The sequence below is a fragment of the Pyrgilauda ruficollis genome, unplaced genomic scaffold (assembly GCF_017590135.1).
Source record: "Pyrgilauda ruficollis isolate IOZ18807 unplaced genomic scaffold, ASM1759013v1 scaffold11, whole genome shotgun sequence".
Taxonomy (NCBI): Eukaryota; Metazoa; Chordata; class Aves; order Passeriformes; family Passeridae; genus Pyrgilauda; species Pyrgilauda ruficollis.
In genome coordinates this window covers 11,884,457-11,903,232 of record NW_024509210.1, presented here as the reverse complement: position 1 = coordinate 11,903,232, position 18,776 = coordinate 11,884,457, and the positions used below count along the sequence as shown (strand labels likewise).

General features: G+C 40.2%; 1 protein-coding gene across 5 annotated transcripts in view; it reads right to left on the bottom strand.

Annotated features, from left to right (window-relative positions):
• NDST2 (N-deacetylase and N-sulfotransferase 2) overlaps window positions 1-18,776 on the bottom strand; it is a 126,023-nt gene that overhangs the window by 40,206 nt on the left and 67,041 nt on the right. For all 5 annotated transcript variants that reach the window (XM_041476165.1, XM_041476185.1, XM_041476175.1 and 2 more), the window contains one exon: window positions 10,055-10,114. The gene's annotated coding sequence lies outside the window, so the exon portion shown is untranslated. The remainder of the gene's footprint in view (window positions 1-10,054; window positions 10,115-18,776) is intronic.

Sequence of the window (18,776 nt, the reverse complement as noted above, 5' to 3'; positions counted from 1 at the left end):
AGCAGCAGGGTTAATAAGGGTTCATCTAAGGCAAACAGTTAATACAGCATTTCAAATGGTTTAAAAAATAGAAAAGTTTATATTGAAAGATCATTTGTATTTTTTAGTAATTTCCGTCATCAAAGATGAAAAGCCACATGGGAAGCTGTCTGACAATTCCAGCAGTGAAGTAAGATCCAAGATTTTTTGAGTGAGCAGCAACCCTTCAACAGGGTTCTTTGGCTCTCTTTTGGTTAAGTACTCCTATCAAAATATGCCTTTTCTTTATATCTTCAGGATTCTTGAAGGGGATGGCTTATGGAAAGGCCACATCCTAAAACAATATGGAAAAAAATCCACTGCAATTTTAGCTAATCTGAAGCATATGACATCACTTAAACAGAGACCATCACCCTTCCTCATCCTTTATGAGCTGAATTTGGGAAGTGAAGGGGAAGGGTAGGGAAGGTAATTGAAAACTGTGTCTCCTCTTCCATATAGCCACATTTCCGAGGGCAGGTTTTAGATATCAAGAGCTACAGCTACACTGTTGCTTACAATGCAGGCTAACCACCTAACTTATATTTTAAGATGAAAAACCAAAGACCATTAAGAAAAGAGGCCTTGTGAAAAGTCTCAACTCTATACTCCAGGCCATGCTTTTGCTTTCTACAGCTGCAGTGTCTGGCCAAATTTCAGAAGCATCTGTACTATTGACATGAATGTGACTGGTTAATAAAAGAATATTTTCAAAGACCCAAATTCTGTTTAATGTGCCTTGACCAGGAGAATGGAAGCTACATGTCAGCTCAAGGATCAAGAAGTTTCTTAATGACCAGAAAAAACCTCAGTGTTCCAAATGAATCTTTTTTCCTGAGAAACTAAAAAAACAATGGAAATCAAACACACTGTTAACCAAAGGATCATAACTTACTAGTCTGTGGTTAAAGGAAAAAGAATATCTATAAAAATTTCCATTTCTAAGCTTTCATCTTGCTAAATATTAACTAAGCAGAACTAGCTTTGCCCTTGAGATGTAAATGAGAATTTGGATTGCTGCATGACAAAACACTAATAATTGTGATTTAGTCCTCAGAAAACATATAATGCATCATCTGATTTTTTAAATGTTCTCTGTAATGGGTCTGATCTTTACAGTGATTTCATCAATTACCAATACTGCTGATATCTCTTCATCTACCAGCCTGGTAGCCAAGACATAAAGTGACAATGAAGGTTCAAGGAAGTATCTATTTATAGTGCATCATGAGCAGGAGCTGAGGCAAAGGCATGCACAGCTACAACCACCTTCCCTGTGCTACTCAAGTGCATTAATGAGCCACCAATTCATCACAGGCCAGATTTCATCCTCCTCCAGCACATTTCAGAACCTGAATTTAACCCAGCAGCAAGGTTAGATGCAGAGACATTCTGTGGAGAGAGAAAAGGGGGGCAGGGGGAGGCAGAGAAGAAGGAACTAACAAAGAGCTTAATAGCAGACATATCAGTATGAGATACAAGCCCTGCCAACTCCACTTAGTGTACTGCCTAATACAGTCACTGAATAGCAGCTCCTCCATCCTCCTCTCAAAGCATTGTCCTTGCAGATAATGACTGGTTAACAAGCAGTCAAACAGCAAGGCATGAAAGAAAACAGTGTTTTCTTGTAACAACCTAGGTAGCACTTAGACAAGGAATAGTGAAGATAGGCACAAAGATTCAAATTCCTACCTTTAAAAGTGAAATCCTTACATGCAGTTACTCTATCCAAAGGGGTCAGACAGTCAGCAATCCAAGGAAAGACACAGAGCCAAATGGAAAGCAAGAAAGCCTGAGAGCTGGTCTTCACAAAAATCATACAGTGAGCTGGCCTTTCTGGGGAAGGGCAGCTGGGCTGCACAGTTGGTAGATGGCTAAACCATTAGTACCAGTGGCTGCCTTCCCTTTGCTCAGTGTTGCCAAAATCTCTCATATGTTGTGAACCTAAGGATGCTGTAATTTTAAGCACAGGCAAATGGAAAAAAATGTAAATAAATTCATGCTATTAAAAAGAGCACATTAGTGAGCTGAGCATAAGCACCATTGAAGACTAGCTGCTACACCGTACTGCAGCTACAGGTAGGTGGTGGGCAAAGCACAGTCCCACGTAAACAGTCCAAAAGCACAGCTCCCTTCCCCCCAGAAACTATCTTGCCTTGCAGCTCTTCTCTGAAAAGCTTCCCTGTCACTTCCTGAAATCTCAGGAATAAGGAGAGGAAAGTAAGGAAGATGGTGTGCAAAGGAAGGCACGGTCCAGTGCAAAGGAAAGCATGGTCCATTGCTCAGCTTCTTATGGCACATGGCAGATTCGAGATGCTCCTCAGGGTGGGAGCAGCTCCATTCCTTCCTCCTGTTACACACTGTGCATCTAATCACAGTGGGGTGCTGAGCTCCATTTGCACGGCAGACAATGGGATCTGGCAGCAGTTCAAAGGCATTTATAGCGAAGTGACTGAACAAGCTCACTGCTGGCGCAGGCAGGCAGAGCGCCCCACTTTCCTCCCTGTCACTACTCAGGCTGCAAAGGCAGGTGCTGCAGCATGGGCAGCCAGCTCTCCTTTATTTCTAGTGGCAAGAAAATCAAGGAGGAAACCGGAAAGGTACCACCACCAAGAACAGCAGCACCTAAACCCACATCAATAAGGTAGAGAGAGGTGGGGAACGAGTGGGGGAAGAGGAGGGAGAGGGAGGCAGAGAAGCGAGAGGCTGGCAGGCAGAGGGAGAGCAAGCAGGCAGGCAAAGAGGGAGAGCGAAAAAAGGGAGCCCACAGACAGCAGTGCCTGGCACCCTGACAGCCTGCTGCCAGAGTTCATCTTCTGAAGCTGTCATGGGTTTATGGATGCCTCTAGACTGACAAGCTGACAAGATGAGAGAAACTACACTCAGAAAATGTATTCAGCAGCAGTAAATTGCTTCTCTTGCTCTAATGTGGTTTGCAGTTTCACTCAAGGAACTGATCTCATTTGGGGCGGTGCAGGGAGCAAATCAACTATGTATATTCAGACACTATTATTGGAATCTGGAGACTGGAATAAATCTACAGAGGGACAAAGAAAAATCACCTTCTTGTGCACCACTAATAAAAAATTAACATGTTAAAAGAACAAATACATAAATCTCAGATTATGCTCTGTCCCTGTGTAAGCGCTTTTGGTAGCAAGGTTGGGGGGTGGGGCAGGAGCAAAACTCTGGCACAAGAGGGGTTCTCTACTTCAAAAGGTAACAGGAAACAGTGCTCTAAGAAGCAGAGAGGCAGGAAAGGAGGCACTTCCTACCACAGCAGAATACTCTGCTCTTCAAAGATGTAATGCCCCAGGTATGCTCAAAGTTGTATCCTTTCCCAGTCAGGGTTTGGGAGTAGAGGATTTTCAGACAGGATGACATACTAGCACACATCTCTAGAGGAGTTCCTATAACAGGAGCTGACAATGCACAGCAAACATCTCTGTAGTAAGACAGGGCAACCTTAATGCAATGGAATGTTACAGGGTAGTAGAGAGCACTCTGGAAGAGGTCTGAATCTCACTGATTCATCAAGTGCCATCTCTGTTATAAAGTGAAAAAAACACCTCCTTAAAATTTTATCCTGACAATAACAAACTAAAAACTAAAATCAGAAACAAGGGTCAAGTACCAGGCTCTTGGGTTTACCTACTATGATTTAACCTGCTTTTGCAGAATGCCCAGCTTTAAGGTCTGCCTCAAAGATATTTCCTACTGTCTCATTGTTTTGGTAGGACCAAAAAAAAAAAACACCTGGAAGCTAAGGTAGAAAATGTTTTAAAATTTAAAATGTTTATTAAGAGTAAATTACTTTCCTTTTGAATTAACAATAAAATTCATTCCGAATAGACACACAATAGGTGCCTATTCTTTCTGTCCTACAGTGGCACAAAGATTTGCTCAGTGGTTTTTTTAATCCTAGAAGATATATTACAAAAACATTACCTTATATAACAAAAAAAGCACAAATTCTTCATTCATTTCTTTAATATGGAAACTGAAAAAAAGCACTAAGTCTTTCAGAAAGGAAAGCACACAGGCACAAAGATATTTATTGCTAAGCGGTGAATAAAAGACGAGATGCTGAGGGATAAGGATTACACACATAAAACTAGAGCTGCTGTTCTAATCAATCAATGAAAGATAAATGGAAGTTGAGCACCTTTGAAAAATGCTCTTTCCACATCTAAGAGAGGAGACAATTCTCTGTTTTGCCTTATTAAAAAAAAAAAAATCATCTCACATACATGTCATGCTACAATGCAGCACTACGAATCTGCAAGCCTCTTTGTGAACTGCAGATGGATAATGCTGACAAAAATTTTCATAGTACCATAACCTAAAACCATTCAATTTTTTAGCTCCCATCTATGCCAGTAAACAAACCCCTTCCATTCAAGCTGCAGTATGCAAACAGCAGATGCTGTAAACCTCTTGATACTCCACTAATCAGAAAGATGACAGAAAATTCTGACTCTACACAACAAAGAACCAGTTTTTAAAATAACTGAGATTTTCATGATGGGTTTTCACCATACACTTAATACATCTTTCTCCAGTCTCCAGTGTTTTATAGAGATTCAGGCTTACTGGACACTTGCTGGTAATCTTTTCTAAATCTATTAGTTCAGAAAATATTAGAATGGTTTACGGTGAAGTGCCAAGTAAGAATTACTCACACAAGTTCTTCAGTCACACACACACACCCCATTCCCAGTCTACCCTGTTCAAAGATCTTGTCCCCCAGGGCTCTGTCCACCATCTCACTAATTCAATTTACCATATTTACAGCTGGAGACAACACACAGGGTATAATGTAGCCAGTCCCATAAATCTTGAAATTCTCACTGAAGACAGTGAAGACCAAACATATTTGTGTGTAAATTTCCATGAAAAAATACCAGCAAAGATAGATTACTATTGAGGTACTTAAGTACTGCACTTACTAGCTGAACAAAAGGTTTACTTACTTTGAGTTTCTCCATTCTTCCTCACCCAAATATTGAGAAAGACTATATATTACCTTAGCTCTTTTAAAAAAGATACTTGGCACAACTCAGATTTTCTAGGGATCACCAAGAGAGAAGGTAAAACTTCTCATACACCTTAGCAACTGTGGAAGGGATAGAAGATTCAAGGATGCACTTAACCCAGCCAATATCTGCTTGTTAACAGAAGAACAGTCTCCTCTCCTGAATTTCCTCTTTAACTAAGGATAACAGAGATCCACCCCAAAGCATAAGGAAGACTATGATTAAACCCAACAAGAGCCTATTGCCTTAACAAGCCATGAGAACACTGCCAGAACGGAGGCTGGGATTGGACTGAGAAAGGAGATGGACTTTGCAGACTTGAGCAGGCACAATCTCTTCAGCTTCAATCAACTCATTTTATTTGCACGTATTTTGGTAAATTTCTAGCTGGCATGAATGTTCATGTCGCCACTGGTGAAATCTACCCTACCTGAAATTCAGTCAAATACAGCTATGTCATATTATCCTTTTTTTTATCCTGGCACTGAAATAGGAAACGAGTCGTTCTTGAAAAGGTCCTTGCCATTCTGGTTGTAGTTGATGTCGAAATTAAGAGGGGAAAAAAAACAAAGCAAAACAAACAAACAGCAAAAGGTTTGTATCCTAAAAACACACCTCTAACAGCAGGAGACAAGTGAACCACTATCCCCTCCATTTGGAATGAGTGCCTATCCAGCGAGGCTACAATTTCTGAAGCTAGAATAAACATGTGAGTGAAAGCTCTTTTCTTTTTCTACAGTGAAACAAAGAAGCTTTGTTATTGGTATCAGTTTATAATTAAAATTTGTGTGAGATGACAGTACAGGGAACAAGCAACCTTTCATCCCATTAAGGAACCAAAGGTGTCAGTACCTGAGGGCACCATCAGCCTTTGATGACATGGACTACTCTCAAGTGGACCTCCATGCACTCGCTTTGCACCCTGCTTTAAGGCTGGGCCTGGCCCCCTGCTCTCTGCCTGAACTTTGCTGCAGATATACCTCTCTGCAGCCCTGCCTCTGACTTCTCCTCCTGCATTGACTTAGGCTGTAGGAAGCTCTTCTGGAAAGATCCCTCATATACATGGCGTAACTGGAACCCAGTTCTGTCTTTGGCCCTGGCTCCTGGGTGGCCTTTGGACCCATGCTGCTGCTTTGTCTCCAGCCATGACTTCAACTCCTGGATGGAACCTCATTGCTCCATCTCACCTGGAAATGACAACAAATCCTGTCACTAGGAGCCAGCTCTGCCTGCCATGCTCAGACCCTGTGGAACTGTGCCCCATCAGTGGTGGCACTGCTGCACTGGGGTCACCCTTGCCTTCTGACTTGCCTCAGCTCCTAGCTCATGCTGTACCCTCACAAGAGGCTAGTGCATAGCGGTTGCAGGAACAAATTTAAAATTCAATGGAAGCAATATTCATCTCTTAACTGTCAACTGCCCAGGTCTTTTCTGGGAAGCCCTCCAAGCTGTCCATAATCAAAACCTAAGTTGATTTCTGAAGCCTTTAAGCATGGCCTTCAGACAGACCTTGGCAGTTTGGTGAGGGCCTTGGACCAACAACTTTAATACCAGATACAGTAAATAAAATCTGAGAGACTAACAAAGTTTTGTAATATAATAAGCACATGAATCATTTTGTGAAAGAAGGTGAAAGAAAGGAAGAATATGCATCTGCATTTATAGAAGAAAACCTAACAATAATGTGTTACTTTTCATCTTCCATGTTAAGGGAGGGGAAAAGCTCTTAATATATTGAATGCAACCATGATATGCATTTAAAATGCATGAAGAATAAGGTAAAAAGGGTCAGAGTTATGCCACTCAATTGACAAACAGATGATACATCCCAAAGGGAGCAACATGCCCCCACAAAGCACCCTAAGTCATGCCTTTCTGCTTTGTAATTAATTTTTTGTTTCTGTTCAGCTGTGCTCACATTTCTTATCTCACAGATCTCCAAGGTCCACTTGGGGATGAAGTAAGCTTATATGGAGGAAAGGATAATGAGGTTAGTGGTAGGGCTATGCAGGTTGCTAGTCTTACATGGTCTTTACACTTCACAGTGCTTATAATTTCAGATAGTTAATTAATTTTTGTATTAATCTTTAACACTTGAGAGACTCATCTTCAGCAACAGCCAATCCTTAAAAATGATGTAAATTGTAACTGGCAAAAATCCACTATGAATGTGCCAGTTCTCAAACTTCAGACCAATAAGGTAATTAAAATGTTTGAAACTAAATCCTGTCCAAGCACTAGAATTCATCCCTATTGAATACATGTGGCACAGCGTCATGAAGACACACCATTCAAATAAACTAGCACACCTCTGGAGATGTTTTGATGACAGCACCTCTTTGATAATATTAGGTCAATTCCACAAAGTTTCAGAGGAACTGGTTTACTGCAACCTGCTCCAGACATGGAGATGAAGAAGTGGTGACTGCAAAGGTGACTGACCTGGCAGACAAATCCTTACTAGAACCAATTAACAAAACAGACACAGTTAGGAACCAGAAAAAGTTAAAATATAATAGAAAATAAGCTATTTGCCCCTCTATTTCTGTTACAACTGAACAGAGTTGAGATATCTCACAGGAAAATAAAGACTTTTGGGAAAATACATGTCTTTTGAAAAGTATGCTACAGGCATTTTGGCAGTCATCTTCTGTAATTTAACTGTGGAATATAGCTGGCATAGGCGGGAAGCATTAAGACATTAGTCTTAAGCAGTAAGTATTGCTAAGGATGAACTAACCATGTACTACTACAAGAAAAGCCTAAATTCCATTTTAAAATTAATAATAATAACTTAAATTTTCCAATAACTGTGCTTTTATGTAGAGTGAAATGGATTCTGCATGGACTACCTGGCTATATATTCTAACTGCGTGGTCCCCTTTCCATCTCCTATAATTTCTACATTTCTGCTGTCTTTCCCATTTTCTACCCTTTGTGTCAATGAAATCAGTGGTGCAGCAGCAATTTACTGTGGCTCTACCTTAAGTCAAACATTGCTCTCCCTTTGCTCTTTTAGCCATGATGTCACATATACATTGACACTAGTAGGACACATGAAGCATTTCATTAATATTTTGATTCTTTCACTTATTATAAATATCTATCAATTTCACAAGTGAAAATTACATTAAATGGCTCTGGAAGTACATCACTATTCAAGCTGAGTAGAATGCTAATGTGGTCACTATACTCATTCTACTCCATGTCAAATTTTTGTGTAATTTATTCTTTTCAAAATCTTGAGTTTGCAAACTTAGCTGCAGCTTCTTCTACCAGTTTACTGTTCACAAGAATGTACTGCAAGTATAAAAACATGTATCACACATTTCAAGTTATTTTTGCTCCTTTACCAGTCTCTCTGCAAATGTCACCTGCAAAACTGATAAAAAGTTTACAGGAGACAAGATTTAGTATTCAAATCACACTGGAATGAGCTATGATAATGGGGCCACACCAAGTATATAGGTCATACCTCCCTTCCAAAATCCTTTTATCTAACCAAGGCCTAAGGACTCCTGTCTACATATCTCTAGAAAACTCAGGGTTAGGGTTGTGAAAAAGCATAAAGCTGCAGCCTGAGCGGAAGTCAAAAGAAAGTGGGACCTGCGTGGAAATCAGCCCGCGAAGAATCTTTCATTTTCATAACAGTATCAGAGCCTTAACAGGAAAATTCAGGTAAAGTTCAGCTTCTGGTTGACATACAGAGGAATTTAGAACTGCCGCATGTGTAGGGCTCAAAGAGCCCAAAGTCCTTGTTTCATCATATCCACCTTTCCTCAGCACCTCAGCTACTCTACACTGGAACTCAGCACTAAGCACCAGCTCTGCCATTTCCTTTCTATAAACCCAGGCTACTTGCCTAAGTCATGAGCTGTTCCATCCTCCCTTCTCTGCCCCCTGATTTTCTGCAGTTAAATCCATAGTGGTCTACTTATATAAAGCAATCTGAGAAATGCATACAGCACTCTTTAAGGCATCAAAAAGTATTTCAGTCAGAATGGTTCAGCACGCATACAGAACTAAATCATCTCTGTTCTTTCGAAGAAAAAAATCTAAGAATCTTTCACTGGACCACGTCATCCGTCTTTCTAATGCACTGATTGTAGTAACTTCCACTCCTAAAACAGGATTAACACTTTTGTAAGTATATTAGCACCTGAAAATTATAAATATTACCGGAGGTTGAATCTCTGCAAGTTTTCTATCAGACAACTTGGCAGAACAGTGCTATTTTTTGCTACATTAGAGTGCAGTATTCAAACATATATACTAAATTAACTCCACAAGAATAACCTTCCCTCACTATTCATCCAGACAGAAGTGAGGGGGGAAAAAAAGCAGGACTCCTTTCCTTCAGCACAGAATTTTGACCAATCCAGTATTTCTATTTTTAATTTTTAATTACATTTATGATATTTCCTGTGGGTTTAAGTCATGAATGCAGTTCCAGTACGCTGGGAGCAACGTAAATAGTTATTCCCGAAGGGATCTTACAGCTGTTATGCATGGGTCAGAGATTCTGTGAAACGCAACATCTGAAACTTTAAAAGCTTTTTAGCCCACATCCTTCCCATTTCTTTTCAAAGGCAGAGTTAATGGATAAAGAATGACATTGCCCCAAATTTTGCCCAGAAGGTATGGAAGTCGTAACTCCATCTAAATAAAGTAATATATAGCAGTAAGTAACCACCCAGTCCTATCACAGTATCGCAATCCCAGAACTGCATCAGAAATTCCTTCCTGATCTAAATTAACTCATCTGCCACTTTATGCTGACAACTATGCAACTGAAGACCAGAGACAAGAAATTTTTTCCTCTGCAACTCTTTATAGAGGGATGAAAGAGGAGTGCAACTCCACACTGCAGCAAAATAGTCTAGCCTCCTCCTAATCCATGTCTCTCTTCTGACATGAGACTGCTCAGAAGGACCTGAGGCCTTCTCCTCACCAAATCTGGATATGTCAGTCCATAAAAATGCAAAAGATTGTGCACCTACCTTTGATCACCATCTGGTGAAGGAAAATACTCATCAGTTGCTTCACTCAGGAACAAAGTTCTGTTTTAAAATAAACAAAGAGACACAACAAAATTAAAAACAATCTTTCCCTCTCTCTCTTCCCTAACATCAGCCTTCAGCAGTGTTGGTAAACATTTACTTAGCAGGAGCACCTTCGCTCTCCACAACCAAGGTAATGATTACATTACACAAAACAGGGCATGAGGACAGGCTGAGGCCATGACAACAGCCATGTTGGCAATGACTAGACAATGACACAGGGCTGCACTGCAGCAAGCTCAACTGTGCAGTGAGAAAGAGTGGGGCAAGATGAGAAAGAAAAAATGCAGGGGGGAAAAATCCCCTCAGTCAACAAACCAGGAATCTGGATTTAGAACCACAAAGGAAAAAGAAAGTTCACAGAACAAGCAAATTCAGTATGAGCTGAGAGAACTGGAAATGCCAGACAATCTGAATGGGATTTCTCACACCTGTTCATTAATACTGTTGTTTTTGAAACAACCAACAAAGCAAACTATAAGATGTTACCCTCTTCTGTCTTAGCCACAGCTAAATCAATTCAGTAAAACTTCAATGGTGTGACAAAGTCTGTGTAGTCTATTCCCAAAACCTTCAAAATTAGGTGTACTGTGAAATAAAAACAAGCCACCCCAAGGAGGGAGTCACACCCTCCTCCACGCCTCTGCCTGGCTGGCGATCACAGGGAGGGAAGTACTTAGTGAAGCCAAGCGAAGCTCAGGAAATGTGTGTGTGTACACACACACTGAGACGGGACACAGAGCAGATGGCCAGGGAGGGCGTCTCAAGAGCCACCAACACCCTGAGGGAGGGCACAGGCGAGACTGCTATAATTTTACTATACCTGTTGGACAGGCTCTGAAGTCAGATCTTTCACATCAGGTACCTCTGTAGCCTTCCAGTTCACACAGACCCTGATTGAGCAAAAATTCTGACCTTTGAGTTTCCAATAATCTTTAATATCTCTACAGCCAACTACTAAACAAGAACCACACTTGCTCTGCCTGTAAATATAATGAAGCACACCCAGCTCTCTGCCTTCCTCACATAATTACAGAAGCAAAAGCTTGTCCTTTTTCCTGGTTAGATAAGGATTAGTTTAGCAAAAAAACCACCTATCCTTCTGCAGGACACAATTTTTCTATTTTATTTTGATCCATAATTCTTATCTTCCTTCACTAAATAGTTTGAGAAGGCAGAATAAGAAGCCCTGCAATCCTGGCCTCCACAGATCCCAAAACACCAGGGTAAACATCAGAACAGCCAGATGAAACCACAAAACAGCTAAACTACAGAAGATGTGAATGTTTGATTTCACTGTAAAAAGAATAGACAACTAAAGAAATGGTTTTTTCACAGTACAATCCCGTGAGAGTCATTGAGAAAAACAGTCAAATTAGGAAGTTAATTATTAGCAGAATTTATGGTAGTTGGTAAGACCCACACAAGCAGATACACCAACGTCCAGCTACTAGCATTTAACAGAAGTTTCCCATAGGGATTAGCTCTCTGTTTCACTGCAAAATATCTTGCACTCTCTGGTGTAAACTATTACCAAAGTGCTGATTTGGAACAAGATACAGTATCACTCTGATCTAGTTGATTTTACTTTCCAGAATACAGAAAACCTGAAAAAACCCAAAAGGATTAGCAGATAGCAAATGCAGGGGAGACAGAGAGGAATACAAGTTTCAAATAATTTTGTCTTCAGCTTTTAAAAATGCAACTTATTCCTCCTTACAGAAACTCAGAAAACTTACAGGAAGGAGGTGAAGAAACTGCTCTTTGTGCCAGTTTTCCACTAAGGCATGTCAAAACAGATACAAATAGAAATGCAACAGAGCCTGGTAAGAAGGGGGCAGAGTTTAATGCTAGCTGAATGGTGTAACAGAGAATTTAAACTGAATGCAATAATTGATAAGTGATTAAACACAAAGGACAGAGCAGTGTTATCAACCAGACAGAAAAATCTATCAGTAGAATGAGACTGGAATTGGCCAAATCTGATTTCACGACAAGATTTATTTTACAGAACCTCAAATTAAAGGAGCAGTTAAAAGCAACATGAAAGGGATGACAATGTTGTCATTTCCACAAAAAGCCAAGTGAGGTGGCAAAAAACTTACCTAATGATTTCCCTCCTCCATACATACTCTTGTGCCTGTGTCATCCCTGAGAAGCAAACAGATCTGTCTGTTTGCAAAGCCCTCAGCACAATGTGTACATTACCACCATTATCAACAGCTGCTTAATACCAGCTCCCAAATGCTGAACAGAAGAGGCAGCCCCACATTTCATCTCTAGGCATCAAAGCATTTACTAATGGGAACAAAACTCTACCTAGCACATAATTAAGTGATTTTGGAAGGATGTCATTAACTCTAGAAGCATCATATCTTTTCCCATGTTTGTATTTACTTGCAAATTTACCAGCCATAACAGCGGAGTGGGAAAGCTCAGGAGCTTGTGTGCCAGCCAGGCAGGCTCCTGCAGGAGCTCCTGTTAGTCAGGGTGTGCACCGTACAGAGACTCAATAAGCAGTGACATTTGTATCCCAGACAGTTTTATTTCTTCAAACACCAGTCACACTGGAAGTTTCACTTCAGTTTTTTACTCCAGAATAAAAGCCAAATCTCAGTATAACAGATGCTGTCTGGAAATCCCATGACACATATGAGAGCACGTGTGTGGTCCCCCTTCACCATTACGAGATAAAACAGCTTTCAGAAAAATGAGAAGGGTGCTTAGTTTTTTTAAGCATAAAGACCTTAATATTTACACTAATCAAATATAACAGGGTCCTCTTAGTCAGAAGAATAGTATTCACACAGGAGCCCAACCAGGCAGAACTATTTTCCCAAGAAGATCTTATCCTCAGTCTGGGCAAACAATCTAAGTCACACTAGCCAGACAAGAGTTCTACCCTGTATGTCTCTGCAGTAATTACACCAAAGAAACATGACTGTCCTTAGCTTAAAAATATTAATCATTTTAAAAGCCCAAAGCACAGTGAAAATATATAATGATAAAGCATACATGGGGAAAAGAGAATATTGCTTGATATAGTCAAAATATGCAAATATTTACAGGAATATGAGAAGAGAAAGAAATACAGAAATAGAGAGTAGGACACAGAATAGAAAGCCCTACTTACCAAATGGTAGAAATTTTAGTTAATTTTTGCAAAAAAATAGAATTCAGAATAAAAACCACAGCCACCTAAGGTCTGTATTTCTTCAATAAACACTTTATAAGAATTGTGCAGTTTTACAGTTCAAAGCTGCAAAAAGATGAGCAAAGATAGGGTTGGTTTTCTAGTGGTTACAGGAAGTAAGTATGGATGGACTGCAGCAAACTGGAGAAAAGGAAAATATATAGAGAAGGAGAAGAGGAAAGACAAAGCTATCTGGGAATGAGTGAAACCAAGCAACAATTATCAGAAAATATTACTGTCATAAACTGCAAATGCTCAAGAAAAAGGACCATGCAGAAAACTGCATTCACTGCCAGAATCTCCAAACAAGTGAAAGAAATGGAAACTAGGCAGCATGGATATACTTGAAATAGTTAATTAAGGACATCAGACAACAAAACACATGAATACATTTACCTTAACATATTTATTTGAGACTATGCCTGAAATACTGCATCTAGCTCTGGAATGCCCAGTACAGGAAGGACATCAACCTGTTGGAGCAAGTCCAAAAGGTGGGGGACCACCAAGATGATTAGAGGGAAGGGACACTTTGCTGTGAGTAAAAACTAAGAGAACTGGGACTGTTCAGCCTGAAAAAGAGAAGACTTTGGGGTGACCTAATTGTGGTCTTCCAGTACCTGAAGGAAGTCCATAAGAAACATGGAGAGAGACTACTTAAAGGGCATGTAGTGACAAGACATGGGGGAATCGCTTCAAACAGAGTAGGTTTAGATTAGATAGTAGGAGGAAATTCTTTACTGTGAGAGTGGTGAGGCACTGGAACAGGTTGCTCAGAGAAGTCGGGGATGTCCCATCCTTGGAAGTGTTCAACACCAGGTTGGATGGGGCCCTGAGCACCCTGGTCTAATGGAAGGTGTCCCTGTCCATGGCAGAGAGGTTGGAATGAGATGATCTTTGAGGCCCCTTCCATTCTGTCATTCCATGATAGTTCCTTTATTATTCATTCACATAGATCCAGTAGAATTGGTTTAGGAAGGGAAATGTTTTCTGAGACACACTGAAGCTCTCAAGTGAACTTGTATTTTTCACAAGAGAAAGTAGTCTAATTTTCAAAATTCTAGATCTGATCCCTTAAATTCCTCCTCTCCCTCTTGTATGATGGTCGTCTTCAATGTATTTCACCAACAAATTTTTCACAACAAGAAAGAAAAGGCAGAACCATCTGATGAAGGAGAAGCATCGAGGTCACAGCACCCTGCCTGCCAGAGTTCAAGAAGTGTCTGGCTAACATTCTCAGGCCCTGTGATGTGATTCTTGGGGCTCTCCTGTGCAGGGCCAGGAGTTGGACTTTGATTATACTTGTGGGTCCCTTCCAACTCAGAATATTCCAAGGTTTTACGATCACTTTGATAATGTTAAGCAAATGGCTTAGTACAGTTCATCATTCATCCAATGCCCTACTTCAGATATTGCATGTATGTCCTTATGGGGCATTGCCTTGCCTGTACACGAAAGAAAGGATTCCTCCCTGTGAGCCTATTCATGGCACAAAGGGCAGGAGGCCCAGGCCCTGTCTGCCATCAGCATGACTGTGCTTGCTTGCAACCATGCTGCTCTGAAATGCCCATGACACCGACTGCTTCAGCAGTCTGATTTTCAGAAAGGCCAATGCAAGCAGTGAAGTGTTAAAAGAGTAATGCTGTCTTTGCCTCTGCTCTTTTCTCTCCTGCTATCAGCTTAGCTGTATGCCACTGGACAAGCAAATAAGCAAACCAACTGCAATTAAGGTCAATGGGGAAAAAGCTATCAGTAGCCTTCTTCCCAATGCTGCAAGTTAGCAGCTAAAATCATGCTACCTTTGTGAGAAGAAATTTGTAAAGGGGGAATGACTACAATATTACGAAAACATCTCTCCTAGTTCTCATTTGTTTTTGCTCTCATCAGATGGTAGGAAGGAAGCAGCTTTCTCAGCTGATTAAACTCCATTGTTACTATTCCCTCTTCCTCCCCACTCCCACCCTTTGTTTGTGACTGTTCCTTAACGAGCAAAGAAGAGTCTTGAAGAAGGAACAACTATGATTTATGTATTAAATAGATAAATCTTGAATGACTGTCAGCTAAATCCTGCCACAGAGCCACTGCCTCCTGGCAGCAATGCTGTAATTAAGTTGATAGCATTGAGTATTCCCTGAATTACTGGGTTAAAGTAGTACAGCACTGTATTTAAACCTTTCACCCCATTCAGATAATTTAAAGAATTCTGCTAATGGCTTGTTTAGGCTAATCCTCCTAAAAGCATTCCAAATTAAGAGCACCCAAAAGGACTAAAGACACCTAGTTTGGTACTTGTCTTTCCCTGGACCTAGTAAACCATGGCTCACACAGTCGAACCAATGCCTTATCCCTCTGCACCTGTCACAAAGGCATTGCTATCTTAAGAAAAAGAGCATTTAAAAAAGTAGCAAACAAATAACCAGATTTATGAAAGACAATCATCTGTTATGTTTCTAGACAGCCTGAAAACACCCAGGTGCCCAAATCCCACAGGAATGAACTTAATGTCAACCAAAAGCCATGTAAAGGTTTTGCACCTAAATGGTAACCCCCAGTGAAGCTGACAGCTACCATGGAGAATTTGAAGAGGAAGAGAATAACTTGCTTCTCTCATTTTATTCTTCTATTAAATAAAGAAAACTAAGCCAGAAGCCTGTCAACTTTAAGTTTTTCCTTTATCACTGTCAATATTTGATCTGGACAGTGTTGCCTCTTCAGGCTGCTTATGCTTACTTTTATCTCTGTCTTTTAACATAAATTATGTGCACTCCACATTGCAGAGCAGATTCCTCCAATATCTCAGATGCTGTTGGAAGAAGTACAAACAGCTCCTTGCTTAACCTCACGCACGGGCCTATAATGATATGAATCTGCAATTCCAAATTATGACTCACCCCCACTAAGAAATGAATTCAAACTAGAATTAATTTTTATAAAGGAGGAAACCAATAAAGCCAAAAATCTATATACAAATATAACATATAAAACACATTTGGTATGATGATAAAGACACGCTGCAATAAAGAAAATGGAGTTTTGCCCATAATTCAATGTAAATCTGCTGTTTAAGCAACTTTCTTCATATGCATTTTGAAGTTCATATTAGTAACCTCCAAGATGCCCAGAAAGCGGCAATACCACAGCTGGCTGTACAGAAAAGAACGTATAATAAAAAGAAATACTCAATCCAATAAACCAAGTAAAAAATTACAGATAGTTTTCCTGTATACAAACACACAGAGCTGAATGAAATCCGAATCTGGAAGGATAAGTATAGTATCTTGAAGCCAAATTGGACAAGACTTGTTGCAGATTGCCTGTATCCACACCTGTTTTATTTCCATACATGGAACAGAGAAAACAGGTTAAAAAAAAAATCATGCTTTTAGGGGAGTGAAGGGAAAGAAGAAATTAAAACTTCCTACCCAATTACTTTTTACATGCTTCCTTACTGTTCAGCCCAAATTCAGCTTAGCCAATGCTCAGAAACAGACATATCTTCAGGATTTTCCTCACACTTCAAGAATTATAGCCTTCTTTCTCTTTCCACAGAGTATTCTCAAACTCTGCTCCTCACTGCTACTACTTTCCAAAATACCCAAATACCTGACTGCTGATGATTAAGATTGCAGGTGCAGTCAGTTGATGAGGAATACCCAAATGTTGAACAGACTGTTCCCTCCTCCCTTGGGGCTCCCAATTGTCACTGTATAAATCGAGAGATCGGCTCAAACCACCACCAAACCTTCCCACATATGGAAACAGATACCTGATCCACCCAGAGAAGTCTCCACTACCATATATGCTTGTTTGGGAAGTATATTTAAATACACTATTTTACTCTATCATTCCTCTTCCTTTATGTTTTCTGACTTGCAGAAATAAAACAATCTGCTGCACAAACCTATTTTGAAAGACTACAAATGATGTAGTTTCTTCATTTGTTCAGTTGCAGTTACTGTACATTATGCTTGGGGAAAAAAAAAAATCTTTGCATAAATCAGTAATCATGAGACAATAATACAGATTATGGCTACTGAGAGAGCAGTGCCAGAACAATCTGAGGATAGCATTATCAATTCTCTCAATGCTAAAGGTACAAGGACTTGGCTGCATAATTTTACTTGATTTTTTAAAGTCAACAGTCTGACTGTGGTTGAATTGTAAGGAAGAATGACATCTGAAAAAAGGTACACATGATCAACCAACCTGAGTTCAAGGAACACCACAATTGCTGTGACATTAGCAGTCATAAACGCCTGCAGATTCTCTAGGACACTGGGTTATGAACAGGGAGAAGTGTCAGTACTTACAGACTGACTCATGGAAACACAACTAAAGCAGCTCTGTGTGGCATTGTTTGAGAGCCACTGACCCAGAAAGGCACTAAAGTAAAGCTGTACATAACACTCCCAATGCAGGCAGCGCTCAGCTCTGTGCTGTTCTGCTGGAAGAGAAACACTGCATGAAGCTCCACAATTTCATAGTTCACATAAACAGCTAAAGCAGCTTTTGTGCTTGCAATGAAATGAAAATTTCTGCTCACCTTCTTAATTTCCTTTCATATCTCAAACTAAAAGCTCTCTGCTGCCATCCTTCTTTCTCTTCCCCTGTCTTATTCTATCTTTTCACATTAATTCTGAGTCAATTTGATTAAATTCTCTGTGTTTTCATTCAAACATCTGACTTTCCTGGCTTCACTGGAATCTCAGCAAAGGCCCCCCTCCCACTCCTCTCATCCCAAGACATTGAGGCATGCACAACTTTCCCTGAGCATCATTTCGGAATAAGGCCACACTTGTGTTTTTAAGAGAGGCATCCAGCCAGCTGGAGGTTTCTTCATGGCTTCACTAAGTGAAAAGCCTTTTAGACTTGTAGACTGAGCCAAAACCTTGACCTACCATGCCCTTGTGGGGCCAACAACATTCTTCCACCAATTCAGAGAGAAAGTACATGAACTGTCAGTTTGGGCAATGGACTCAGGCACATGGTGGGATTCTTGGGGTGTCCTGCACAGAGACAGGAGCTGGACTCGTTGATCCTGATGGATCCCCTCTAAGTCAGCATATTTTATGGTTTTATGACTCTATGCAAAAATTATGCAACATGGTGAGAGAGTATTGCCACTGTATGATACTATCAGTGTTTCAGTAGAAAAAACACAGAAAGGTCCATGTGCAGGGCAAATAGTTTTTAAGACTCTGAATCAACTCTGCACCATTTTAAGGCAGTTAGAAAAAATATTCTAAAGCAGAAGATTCAGTTTGAGTTTCAGAAGACATTCAAGTGTCAGTGTGAGAATCTGATCAAATGCTTGTCAGAACCATCAGAAGCATTTCCACTGAATTGAACAAGCACTGGGTTAGGATCTAAATTTCTGTTATGTCAGTATTTGTAAATACAGTTACAGATATAAACACCATGCTGTACACTACTATCATAATTTTTTTTTGCGTGTAATTGTCTAAGCAT